This window comes from Monodelphis domestica, chromosome 2 (genome assembly GCF_027887165.1).
Source record: "Monodelphis domestica isolate mMonDom1 chromosome 2, mMonDom1.pri, whole genome shotgun sequence".
Classification (NCBI taxonomy): Eukaryota; Metazoa; Chordata; class Mammalia; order Didelphimorphia; family Didelphidae; genus Monodelphis; species Monodelphis domestica.
Window position 1 is genome coordinate 90865657 of NC_077228.1, and position 13889 is coordinate 90879545.

Sequence of the window (13889 nt, forward strand, 5' to 3'; positions counted from 1 at the left end):
AAAATATTGACCAAGACACAAGTTAAATGTTTGAACTAAGTGCCCCTTATAGTGCTGTCTAATCTAATATTGTGTGTTCATTGAGGAAATTTAGGGTGTTAGATACCTATTGATTCAAAATAATTTATTCCAACAGGGAATCATCTCAAATAATTCTTCTATTTGATAAACAATGTAGAACTGTAAAGATTACTAAAATAAACAAAGCATGACACATTTAGATGTGGAGTGTGGAATAGGAAGAATAGTCAAATATAACTCTACTCTTATAGAATTTGCCCAAAGGCAAGAACATTTGAAGGAAACTGACAAGTGATGGTAGTTATTTACCAGTATAGAAACTGAGCTTAGAAGTGATATATAAATAAGTGGCTAATAGAGGAAACTAAGAAATGGAGAACTTCCTCCCTTCAGCAACAAACTTCAAATGAGCCTTTTACTCTATCAAGTCCTGATCTGAACTCTCCAAACTGGAAGATTGACTTGTGATTAATTAGAGTCTCTTCATTCTAAACTAAATTTCTATTTAAAAGTTCACCTTGAGATCACATTCATTCTATTAGCCCTTGGCATCAATATTACTTGTGGCTCTATTGTTCCAGTGTCCTGAATGCTAGATGTTGCTTAATTAAAGCTAAGATTACATTAGGCTTTATTTGATTACATATCACTAGTGATGTATCTTTACCTTGTGACCAATTAAAATCTTCTAATATTTTTCTCTAGCTAGTTATAGCTCCCCAATCCAATCTTAAATTTGTAAAGTAGATTTTTGGCTTTATGTAAAACTTTTTTTTTATTTTTCACTATTTAATTTGATCTTATTAGGTTCAACCAAAAGTTCCAACTTGTCAAGATCTCTTTGGATCCCAACTGTCAACCAACAAGTTAGCTGTCCCTTTTAGCATTGTGTCATCTTCAAATCTGACAAGCATGCCATCTAGGCTTTCATTCAAGTCTTGATAAAAAAAATTTAAATAGCACAAGGCCAAGGACACTGAGGTTTTCTAAAATTGATATCAAACTATTAATGATTGCTCTCTGGGTCCAAGGTTCCAATTTTAAGAAAATAAAATGTACTTTTAATAAAGTTTAGCAAAATGCAAATAAAATGTCCACATTTTTCAAATGGAAAATGTGATCTTCATAGTTATGGGTAGCCCAGAGAAGGAGAAATAATGTACAATCTAGTTTGAGCTTTAACTCTTTTCCTATATTTTTTTCTCCTCTTCTCATTTCTCCACTTAAAACGTGCATCTAACCCTGTAATGATTTCCTTCCAGTGCTGAATGCAGTTGCTTTAAAAGTCAAGTTAATATTTTATTCAATTAACTCTCCTCTTCTCCTTTATCAATGCTCAATTAACACTGAATTACTTTTGTGGAAAGTTTAGTAATGCTGTTGCCTGTAAATCATCTTATTTCTTAAAAGAGAATAAGATGTTTTTGCTCTGAATGTTTTAAACATATTTGAACAGAAATGAATTGTTTAATGAAAGTTACACTGAGGTCTCATCTATAAAAGTAATGTCAAGAAAGAGCATTGATAATAACAGCTAGCAGTCACAAAATCACTTAATTTTTGAAAATCATTTAGGAACATTAAATAACTTTAATCTTCACAACAGCCTTTTAAATGTAGATATTATTATCATGGCCATTTCACAAGTGATGAAACTGAGTCAACGATAGGTTACGTGGCTTCCCCAGTACCATATATCTAGCAATTAGCATAGGCAAGATTTGAACTTAAGTTTTCCTGGTTCCAAGCCTAGTATTCTGTCCACTTTGCCAACCTAACTGCATAATACCCTTAGAATATAGTGCATGTTTCAGGTATAAAAAATCAACTAGTATGACTAAAACACAGAATGCATGACTGAGAGTTATAAAAGATATTCTTCAAAAATTGAGGTGGACCAGATTTTGGAGTTTTGTGAATGTTAGACCTTTAATACTTGGGAAACAACACCAGAGTCACTGACTAAATTTGAGCATAAGGCAGAAATGGTGAGAACTGTGTGTAAGGAGATTATTTTAGCAGTGGCATGCAGTCATTTTCAATGACCTAGATCATGAATACTGGAATATTTTCAAGTTTTAGACTACATAGAGTTGAGAGAACTAGCAAATGCAGTAAATGACAGAGGATCGAAAAATCTCACAATATGTTGGAAAGCTGTTTGAAAGTGACTAAATTAATTTTCATAGGGATAAGTAAAAATCCTGAAATGTTTTAAAATATATGTGTTTACATGTTCTTATTATATATGCTCACCAGGTTTTCTACATGAATAGTTTTCTTAATTCCAAATCCCCTCCCCACCCCCCCCAGTCCCAAGACATCATGCTCTTGCAGCCTGGCCTTGATCTTCCTGGTGCAAATACATCTAGGACATAGTGCAACCTCTTATTTATATTGCAAGTCCTTCACATAAGAATCCATTCATGGCTTTTCCTTTTCCTATTTTGTGTCACTATTATCTCCCACATATTTCAGGATATATTCTGTCTTTCTTATTTCCTTATCTCACTTCTATTTTTCTATTTCATTTTGGTTTTTACCTCCTGTCCATCTATTCTATACATCATCCTTTTTTCCCTTCCTTTCCAAATACTTCACAAAAATTTTATCTGCTCTTTAGGTCTTTCTTGAATTCATATTTGGATTCATTAGACTTCTGCTCAGTGGTGTCTCTTATCTTACTTCCAGTTGCTATTTCTCTTGTTTATTTATAATACATTTTATTTCTCTTTTTTTAAATTTTATTTAGTTAGTTGATTTAGAATATCTTTCCATCTTTACAAGATTCATGTTCTTTCCCTCCCCTCCCCCTACTCTCCTCCAGTAGCTGGCTTGCAATTCCACTGGGTTTTACATGTGTTATTGATCAAGACCTATTTCCATATTATTAATATTTGCACTAGAGTGATCATTTAGAGTCTATATCCCAGTCATATCCCCATTTCATTTCTTAAAAAAACATTACTATAATTTCTTCCTTGGCCTAGACATTGAAATAAGGGTTTTCTCCAGCTACCCCTTACATTTTCAATCCTTTTCTTATACTTCCTTGTCATTTATCTCAGCTCACTACTATTATTGTTGGACAAATACAATGCTCTGGTCAACTCAGCTTGTCTACCTAAAAACAAAAATTCTCAGAGAGATGAAATGGGGATATTTCATAGCAAATTTTTCAGGCAATATGGCTAAGTAGGAACAGTCTGTGATATTTGAGAATGAAAAATGAAGTATGATTCCAAATACTTTAATAATGAATTATCAGTATTATTATCATCATTATCTCTAATTTGGTCAATGCCTTCTCTTAGCTATTGACTTTCTCATCAGTAACAATTGTGAAATAGAAGAAAGAATGTAATTAGATAAAATTACATTGACTAAAATTTGTACATCACTAATGTAAGTGATATATTTTTGGAAAAGATATGAGCTTTTTTTTAATGGGCACTGCCTCCCATCTAGTTGTACATATGCATAATGAAAGCTTCGGATACTAAAAAAAAAGATGTTAGAGATACAAGCATTAATATTTTAAATATAGACACTTAATTATGTGGAATTCAAATGTTTTACCCAAGGTTGTAGAGGTCAAGATAGCTGATGGAAAAACTTCTCTATTAAACCCTAAGTTTTCTGACCCTAAGGTCAATATTTTTGTTTTGTTGTTATTTTTTACTCCAATTCACTGCCTCAGAAATTTTAAAAAGCTTCATTAGAGACTAACCATAAATGATAATTGCTATAATGGAAATGATTGATAAAGAAAAGTTTAACTAATAGATGTTATCTCATTATTTTATTTCTTAGTTTTCTGGCATATTTTGTTTGTTTGCTACTCCTGCATATAGGTTTTAAGCCAAGCACATAATTTAAGATATCATAAAGAAATTTGGCAGAGGAAGGAACAAAGGAGCCAAAATATAAAGGGCAGTCATAAACGGAACAATTTCAAACTGGGAAGATATACTATAGATATTAATATTTAAGAATTTATTTTAGCTTTTTATATATGAAAATGATACAGATAAAACAAGGAGGGTAACCAATTTTTACATAATGAAGAAGCAAATAATAAGACAGAAAAGTTCACAATCTTGATCATGAAATTCTACGAGTGAGGCAGACATTTGTTGGCAATCACAGTTCTCAGAACAGATAAATGTCAAATAAATCACCAAAACATATGGGTGAAAATATCAGCTTAATGACTTGGCAGAGAAAACATTGTGCATCATCAAATTTCCCATAGAGAAATTTAAAATTCCTTTGATACTCTTAGTAAATGTGTTACTGGAAATAGAGATGGAAATATGAAACATGTCTCTCTTTTAAAAATCTGCCTGAGATTCTAACATTCTTGGTCATAAAAGCTCATTTATGTGAAATTGTATTCATTTCATGAAAAATATTTTAATGAGGAAAAATTAGGTCTCTACTGATATTTATATGCAAAGAATGCAGTTTTCAATATAGTTTAATCTAGCTGTGTCCATGGATAAATAGAATCCTACATAGTACTTTACTACAGAATCATGTTAAAGATTTATTTAAATTCATATAAGTAACTTATGAAGCATGTTTCAAGAAGAGGAGAAGGTAGAAAAAGGGCAATATCTGGAGTGGATTAAATCATTGGAGGAAATACCAATATAGTCAATCATGCTACTTTCAACATTATAATAAGGACTGGAAATTTGACAAGCAAAAACAGCCAAATGTTGACAAACATCCAAAATAATTAACACTACTTTGAAAGAAATGAATTTCTTGATATGAGTGAAATCTTATCTTTAAAATTAAAAATATCATTAGATGTCAATTTAAGAGTCTTACTGATCATGCTCATTTTTGAGTTAGCAAAACTAAAGATTTTTTAAAAATAGATGAAGTTACTTCCCTAAGCCCACATAGCTAGTAATCTATAGAACTGGGAATTGAGGTCAAGAACTCTGACTGCAAATCCAATATACCATTAAAGATCAATCTATTTATTCAGCAAACATGGATTAACTATCAGTAATGTACAATAAACTAATCCAAAAGCTGGGGCGATTCACAAGTTATGTACCCTGACCTCGAGGAGCTTATGCTTCAGACTTACAAATAAAAGAATGATCTTTTTTCTTCAATCACAAATAAACAACAGGCCTAAGTATTCCCTTTCATCTCTAGTTCTATGAATTCTATGAAGAATAACAACAAAAAAGCCTTGTTTTCAATAACCAAAATCCTCTTATTTCTTTTTCTTTTTATTATTTATCTGTAACATTGTTCCATCTTTGCTGTCTTCTTAGGAAAATCATTTCCCAATTCTTTATTTAAAATCATTATTATTGTTAAAATATTATTTTGCTTATTTCTCCTCACCTATAATGTAGAAAAAATAGTATTTCCTGAGATATTCATTTCTCACTTTTTATTCTCAATTGTGTATCTACTTAAGAATGTGTAAAAAATGTAAAAAATATTTAATTTTTAATTTAAATTTATCATGCAATACATATTTTTACATTTGTCATGTTGTAAAAGAAGATATATCACTTACACAATAGAAAAGTGGAAAATGATGTGCTTTATTCTGTATTCAGATTCCTTCTATGACAGTAAATTCCTTCTATGACAGTAAATAGCTATTTTTTTGGCCATGAGTCCCTGGAAGTTGTCTACTATCTTTGCATTGCTGATAATAGTTAAGTAATTCACAATTGACCATTTTACCTTGTTGCTTTTACTGTGTGTAGTGCAGTAAATTTCACTAAAACCAACAAGTATAGTCCTATTTGCCTCCATAGACACAAGATTAGAATAATTAAAAGATATTTGATGATGGTACAACTACAGTAAGATGGTGGACACAGTCATGCAGACTGATATCTGAATTGGTACTCAGAACTATTCTTGTTCCACATTTACAGAAACAGCATGCAATATGAAGAACAAGTTACAGCTATTCAATTTCACTTGGTAATTTCCTTAACTTATTTACATATTGATTAGGAAATCAAACTATGAAACTTTCACTAGGATGCACCTGAAATATGAATGAAGTAAAAATCAACCTAAATCTTCAAGCTTAGTCACGCTTCTAAGACTGAACTATCAGACAAAGGTGTGGAAAATAATTCCACTTATGAAAATTCCTTTAAAGAAAATATAGAAACCCAGACCAGCTTACTTTGCAAGTTTTTTTTTTTTCCATAAACACCAGGTGTGACTTACTATATGGAAGAATTCGAAACCAGGAAGAAAAAAACAACAACTTTATGTTGTGATTAAAGGTTCTTTAAATGCATTTCCTGTAATACCAATTCCTCATAGCTACAACCATAGCTTCAACCAGATGCTAATTCTTTGAACTGTAATTAACAGCATGACACTTAAGAAGTAATTTTTATAATGATTACAGTCACTATACTTTCATTCTCCTGAAGTGCTAAGTACTGTAATCATCACCTGTTCACAGTAAGCCTTATTGCACCACAGGCTATTAACAACTGATAGCACCATTTAACTAAAGCTTGGCTCCTAATGAATTGTCAGTAACTGAATTTTTATGTCCAAAAACGAACTGATAGGTAATTTTTTTCTCACTTGACATTATATTTATTTCCATATATGATAGAAATCTCCCAAAAGAGAGAAAAACTCTCTCTCTCTCTCTCTATATATATATATTATATTAGTATATTATACATATTTATATCAGTAGTCATGCTGTTTTGATCAGATGCACCAGTTATGTATAATTAATCTACTAGCTCAAAATCACAGAAAGAAATGTATGTATACACATAAATTTATTTGCTTGTCTTTAAGTAGAGCCAGGGAGAGATGGCAGTGTTTGGGGGTCTCTTGTTTGTAGAGAAGTCAATAGTACTTTGAGTTAGGTGCTAAAAAATAAATCAATGCACCCTAGCTAGCATCACCAAGATTAAGTGGACATCATCAGATATAGTAGTTTAATCGATTTAGTAAAGTGCAGAAAATCTGTTACCTAAGTCCTGACTCCATTCTAGTATTTATGCTACTGTTATCTTTTCATTAAATGACTTTGTGCTTTAAATTCACATATCCATTTTAACAGATATAGGAAAGAAATTCATTACCAATGTACATTGAACAGAACATTTGAAAAAATATATAATGGCAAAATAATCCTAATGTCCTGAGAAGTCAACAGGGCTTCCATAGTAGCACAGAGACCTGAAGAGATCAGTGCTACCAATGAGAGCACCAAACAAAATAATGGCTGAAAAAATTGTCAACTAGATATCAATTTAGTTAAGTCTAGAAAATAAGAAGTGATAGATCTACTATATTCTGCTTTCACTGGGTCACATCTGAAATTCTGTGTGAATTCTAGATCATATATTTGAAAGATCATTCAAATAGCAATATTTATACAGAAGGAGATGACAAAAATGGTGGAGGAATGGAGATGACTCCATGTGATAAAACGTTAAAGAAGCTAAAGATGTTTAGCTTGAAGCAAAGATTATTTGAGTTGGTGAGCCTGAGGAAGATAGAGTTCTGTCATATGAAAGAGAAAAGAGATTTATTCTGCTTAGCCCATAGGGAAGCATTACGAGCAATAAGTAGATATTTCAGTGAGTCAGCTTTTCACTTGACATATGGGAAAAAATCATACTAATTAGAGCTATCCAGAAATAGAATGGGATACCTCTGGAGACAGTAGGCTATTCCTTCCTGGGAGGTTTCAAGTGAAAGTTGAAGAATAATTTGTTCAAAATGTTGTAGAACTTATTGCTTTTAAGACTTGAGATTTCACTACATGTTCTCCGAGGCTTTATTCAGTTCCATGATTCTAGAGACTAGAGAGTGCTTATAATATTAAAAACATCATTGACATCATTTTGACAATTCAGTATAATATTATGCTTTATTTAGTATCTTGCATAGTAATAACCAGAAAAACCCTATGGAAATATCTTATTCTGCCTTATAACAAGTCTGGAAAATAATGACTATTATTATCCTCATTTTACTGATGAGGATACTGAGACAGATATACCCTAAGTGGTTTTCCCAGGCTCTATTTGAACTCAGTTCCAGTAAGAGTTCATGTCATGCATTTATTTTGTATTTCCTGCCACATAAAGAACATTTAAAAGCCATATTATATTTCTGATGAATGAAATAAATTAATAAATTATAGATGATCAATACATAACTTCTGAATGATTCATTAATTTTATCTTTAATACATTTTATGTTCTATTCATAAACACCCATAACATTAGCTGATGAACTATATCTCCTATACCAGATTATACATTTTGAAGTAGCACTTTTAAGCTACACCTTTTGTTATCTTTTAATATAGATCCAAAGTGTTAAAATAAAATAACCCACCTCCCTTCCTCCTTTGTACACACACACACACACACACACACACCAGTTTTCCCAATTTTGAAATGAGAAACAGATAGTAAACCTGTGAAAAGGCAAAAGTCTCTTCCAAAAACTCATCTTCCATTGCAGCTTCTGCTTTATCTAATGATGATTCTTCTTGTCTTTCCAGGTCTGGTTTGGCTTGTGGTGACTTTGGCTTACATACCCTGTTCTTCTCTTCTGTCTTGACTTTTTTGGTGTTGCAGCCACGTGATGACTTAGATGTCCCTTTCAAAGACAACAGAAACTAAGAGGATTTATATCTGATCTAGAATAATCCATCTATTGTGTGTAGGGTTTAGTTTTTCAATGTCTTGATAAAATATCTCTAGAGTTCTGATTATACCTGGTTATGGTATAATATAAACAACCTTGAAATAAGAGGCAAAGACCTGGGTTTTAGCATAATTTTTTCTATCAACTCCCCATATTACCCAAAGAAAGTGACATTCCCCATGCTTCAGTTTTACTCATCTATAAAATAAAGGCTGGCAAGGATGGCAAACAGTATCAGGATCATGCCATAGAAGCATCAGTTCAAGTAACTTTGGATATTTACCTTTAAAAACTTTGGGAAACAAAACCAAAACAGTTTTGCTGAGTTGACTTCCAGGTGCCAAGATGGGGGAGTAAAAAATACTCAGAGTCTGCCAAACATCCTCCAAACTACCATAAAAATATTTTTAAAAATCCCAAAGGGAATCATGGAGCTAGAGAACCAACAGAAAAAAGGATAAAGCAGTGCTCTGGTTCAGAACAAGAGAAAAGGTGTCAATGAGGACCTGTCTCACTAGAGTAGGAAGAGAGAACCTTCAGTGAGAGATTGAGGCAATACAATACAAGAGGTAGGGGAAAGTGCACAGTTGACTAAATCTGGCCTCATCGGAAGATGAAAGGAAATTAATGCAAAATAGAACAGGCAGCACTGGAAAGAATACAGCTCAAAGCCCAAACTAGCAGCCTTCTCTGCTGAGTTTTAATCTGAGACCAAGAAACCTGAGTCAGTGCCAGGCACTGGAATAGACTCTGTTATGAGATTGGGTATAATATTCCCTCCACCCCAGGAATAGAACCAAGTTTCAACATATAAACAAAATGAAAGGGAAAAAAATCATTCTTAAATGAGAAAAAGTCAGAGAAAAAGGCTGATGTTGGAAAAATTATTTCAGCAACAAATATCACAAAAATACAAACTCAGAAGAGGACAGCAATACAATAATGAAAACATGAGAAGTGTCAAAGGAACATGCGAAAGGACTTGAAACCCAAAATGAACTCCTTGAAAAGCTCCCAAAAAGAATTAAAAAATTAAATGATAGAAAAAAATCAGGGGGCAGCTGGGTAGCTCCGTGGATTGAGAGCCAGGCCTAGAGATGGGAGGTCCTAGGTTCAAATCTGGCCTCAGCTGTATGACCCTGGGCAAGTCACTGGACCCCCATTGCCTAGCCCTTACCACTCTTCTGCCTTGGAGCCAATACACAGTATTGATTAACTCCAAGACAGAAGGTAAGAGTTTAAAAACAATTTAAAAAAAAAGAAAGAAAAAAATCAGTTTTGAACAAAAACTTACCAAAGAAAATAGCACTCTTAAAAGGAAATATAGAACCTCAAACCAGAAAATTCAGGACAGGAAGTACAAAGCTTCAAATAAGAAAATGACTCCCTGATGGACAAATTGAATCTAATGACTACAGAAAACACCAGGAAACAATAAAACAAATTCAAAATAATTGTAAAAAAAATAAAGAATATCTGAAAAACTTGAAAACTTGAAAAACTGACTTGGAAAGTATACTCATAAGAGATAATTCAAGAATCAATAGATTGCCTGAAAGTCATCATCCAAAAAAGAACTTGGACACCATGTTGAAAGTAATTTAGGGAAAAATGCCCTGATGTTACTGAACAAAAGGAAAATAAAAATAGAAAGAATCTGTCCATCACCTACTTAAAAGGAATCCCAAATTTGAAAATCTTGGGACTATTACAGCAAAATTCCAGACCTCCAAAGTCAAGGAGAAAATACTATAAGCTTCCAGAAAAAAATTCAAATGTTATGGAACAATTAATATAAAAGAGAATCTATCTATATTAAGGGAAAAGGAAGTATGGAATATGCTATTCAGAAAGCGAAAGATCTAGGCCAACAACCAATAATCACCTACCCAACTAAACTCAGAATAATACTCCAGGGGAAGAAATGGACATTTAATGGCAAAGAGGATAACCAGAGTATTAATGAAAATTTAATACAACTTTCAACACATAAAAGAAGCATAAAATGGTAAATAGAAGAATCTCAAGGCAATCAGTAGGATTAAACTATTTTAATTAAACTAATTTTTCCCATAAATCATCTGGATCATTATCTCACTTCTCGAGTTTGTTACAAATATGCAAGTAGATTCTAGCTAACATACAGAAAGACATACATTTTGTAATAAATACTGACTAGATATTAGCAAAACTATTACTCAAGTGAAATTTGTCAAGCTTCTCTAATGTCCTTTAAGCAATATCCCCAACTTTCCAAATTCTTCTGGCATAGGGAAGAGTTTTGTATTATGATTTAGGTAGACCTGAGTCCAAATCCTGACTCTAAACACTTAAACTGTTTGAGCATGTAGACTTCACTTTTATTCTTTAGAAAATGAGGGCATTATAAGACCTCTAAAGTCTCTTTAAGCAGTTCTAATTCTCCTAATCCCATAATCTGTTAACTACCATGCTATTACTGGTCCCTTAGAGTGCCCCTAAAAATTTCCCCTCGGTCTATCCAAATAAGCAGAGTTTTTATTATTTATAGTAATGTTATTTCTTCTTATTCCATTTATTAAAGTTTATTCCATGCCCCAGGATGTTAGTCTTAATGTATTACCTTTTCCTAAAAACAAATTAATACCTTTTCTTTGTCCTCTAGGATTTTAACCTGGATGAATTTTTAATGGAGTAATTTTCTCCCACAGAAATATTTGGTAGTTTGGAAAACGTTTTTTCTTTAATTTTTTATTAATATAATTCTTTACATATTTGCAACATTGTTTCCTCCCCACCCCAATTAGGAGGGGGTGGTTGAAAAATAAAACCTTTGTAATAAATTTTTATAATTGAGTTAAAAAATAAAATCCTTGCATTGACCATGCAAAAAATGTGTCCTGTTTTCATCGAGTCTAATATCTTTCAACAGGAAGTGTGTTAAAACATGTCACTTTGAAATTCTATATTAATCAATGTGTTTAATTCTTTCAAAATGGTGCATTTAACTCTATATTAGGTTACCCAAATCACCTGTACGAATTTAAATTTATGTTTCATGCTAATATGAAAATTCTAAAATAATATTGTGGTTGCCAATTTAAAAATATTACAGCTTAAGTCAAAATGACTTTTAGCAGATTTATTTAAAATGAGATGGAAAGAATAAAAGTGGAAAAATGTAGACAAACAGACAAAAAGTACTGCCTAGCTACAAACACCCTAAATTTAATCCTAATTTCTCAAGATATCAAATGCAAAACCCAAAGTGAATCTCACCAGAATCCAAAATCCTACGTAGGAACTCAAAATCTGAAGAGCCAAGAGATGCTGAAGAATCCTCATAGAACCTTCAGTTCACATGAGGCTAAGACTGCCAAAAATCTCACCAAAACTCATGCTGAATGGAATAGCCCACCAAAGCACCAACAAAGAGAGAGGGTCTCCTCACTGAAGAACCAAGGAAGGAATCACTCCACTCACTACCACAAGCCAATGCAGGATCCAGAGAAAGAGTCTCCTCCTCCAGTCTGGCTCACCATTGCAGAGAGAGTGACTGAATCCTTGAGTTGGCCTTTTAAAGCATTTTTCTTGATGTCACTTCCTGTCACTCCCCCACTTTATGGGAATCAATCACAGTTTTTAATTTGCCTAACACTGGCCAAGGGTGACCTTTGGAGGTGTGAGCTTACTCTAATAAGTGACTTGTGACCTCTCTTACTTAGTGTCAAGTAGAAGTACATTAAGTTCTTGATTAGTTAAAAATAGGCAAGGGGAGAGCTAATCCTATCTTCACATTCCCCGGGTATCTATGAAATCATTGCCTTTTTTTAGCCAACTTTTTTAGGTACAATTTTTTGTTCCTTGCCCTGGTCTGCCACTCTTAGGCAAAATTTCTAGCCTAAGACTTCAGTGGATCATCAACTCAGCTCTAGGGTTCAATTGACAAAGCTGCCAGATGGTACATATTCCTCTTCCCTGAAGAAGATCAGTTTTCAACAACATTTGTCTTGGATACTCTGCAGGCCTCTATCTCCTTATATCCATTTTATTCTGGAAAAATGACTTACTATAATTGTTCTTTGGAAATCTTAGACAGAATTCAGTTTATTCTTCTTTCTATGTCTTTGTTCCACAAGTGGTAAGGGAAGCTGGATTGTCCATTTCCTCTAATTCTGTAATTCTGGATTGATCTTCTGGAAGACAAATTTTTCAAACCACATGATCAAAATAGGTAGCTAACTTTTAGTGCTTATATAATTCACTGTTTAATTTATTGATCTTAATCATCAAATATGGTCACTATGCCAATGCATACAACTGTATATTTTTGAGAAAAAAATTACCTTAGCGCATAATCAAATTTATTTTAACAGTGATAAAACAAAATAACAAGAACAAAAAAGAAAATTAAAATAATTTCATGATTTGTCCAGTGTTATATGATTAATGACAATCCATTTGGCTACTGGGCATATGGGTATATAACAATATCTCTTCACAGTCAACTTCATGGCATGGTTCTAAATTCCCAGTTTTCATAAATATTTATGTCTCTAGTTGCCATCCTGGGACATGAACTTTGATTGGTATTATAATCTATCTATCATGCTACCCACAGTAATCTAGGAGGCTCAGCGATTAGGATACTGGTCCTCAGACCCAAGCTGTGAAAGTTGGGAGAAAGTCATTTAACCTCTGATTGCCTTTGTTTCCTCAATTGTAGTAAAGGGATAATGATAGCACCTACCTCGCAAAGCTATTATAAGGACCAGATGAGTTCTTTGTAAAGCATTTTGCCTACCACATAACATACTTAATAAATATTTTCATTCACTAAATTACAATAAATCCAAGTTGCCAATTATATTCTACATATTCTTCCAGTCTGAAAAACCTCCATATTTTTAAAAACCAGTAAGCTGGTATAATAGTACTTTACAAGTAACTTTCCAACTCTAGGATACTTTATGTTCATCATTATTAGTCATGTTGTCATTATTCATTTTGTGAGAGCCTGAAAAGTATGAACCTTAAGAATATCATTAAAAAGGGGTCATTATTTATTATTTCAGTAGTTGCATCATAATTTTGATTTATTATAAATAATCTTCTAGTTTTCCCTGGTTTCCTATTATCATTTTAAATGAAAATTAAGACCTAGTTGAACCACATAAATATATTTAGCTTAATGA

At 32.6% G+C, this 13889-nt stretch overlaps 1 long non-coding RNA gene across 1 annotated transcript in view; it reads right to left on the reverse strand.

Annotated features, from left to right (window-relative positions):
- Window positions 1-5644: 5644 nt before the first annotated feature.
- Window positions 5645-13889, reverse strand: part of LOC130457114 (uncharacterized) — a 99149-nt gene continuing 90904 nt past the window's right edge. Inside the window, exons 2-3 of the long non-coding RNA XR_008916130.1 lie at window positions 12765-12890; window positions 5645-8667 (exon numbers count right to left, since the gene is read on the reverse strand). This is a non-coding gene — a long non-coding RNA (uncharacterized LOC130457114). The remainder of the gene's footprint in view (window positions 8668-12764; window positions 12891-13889) is intronic.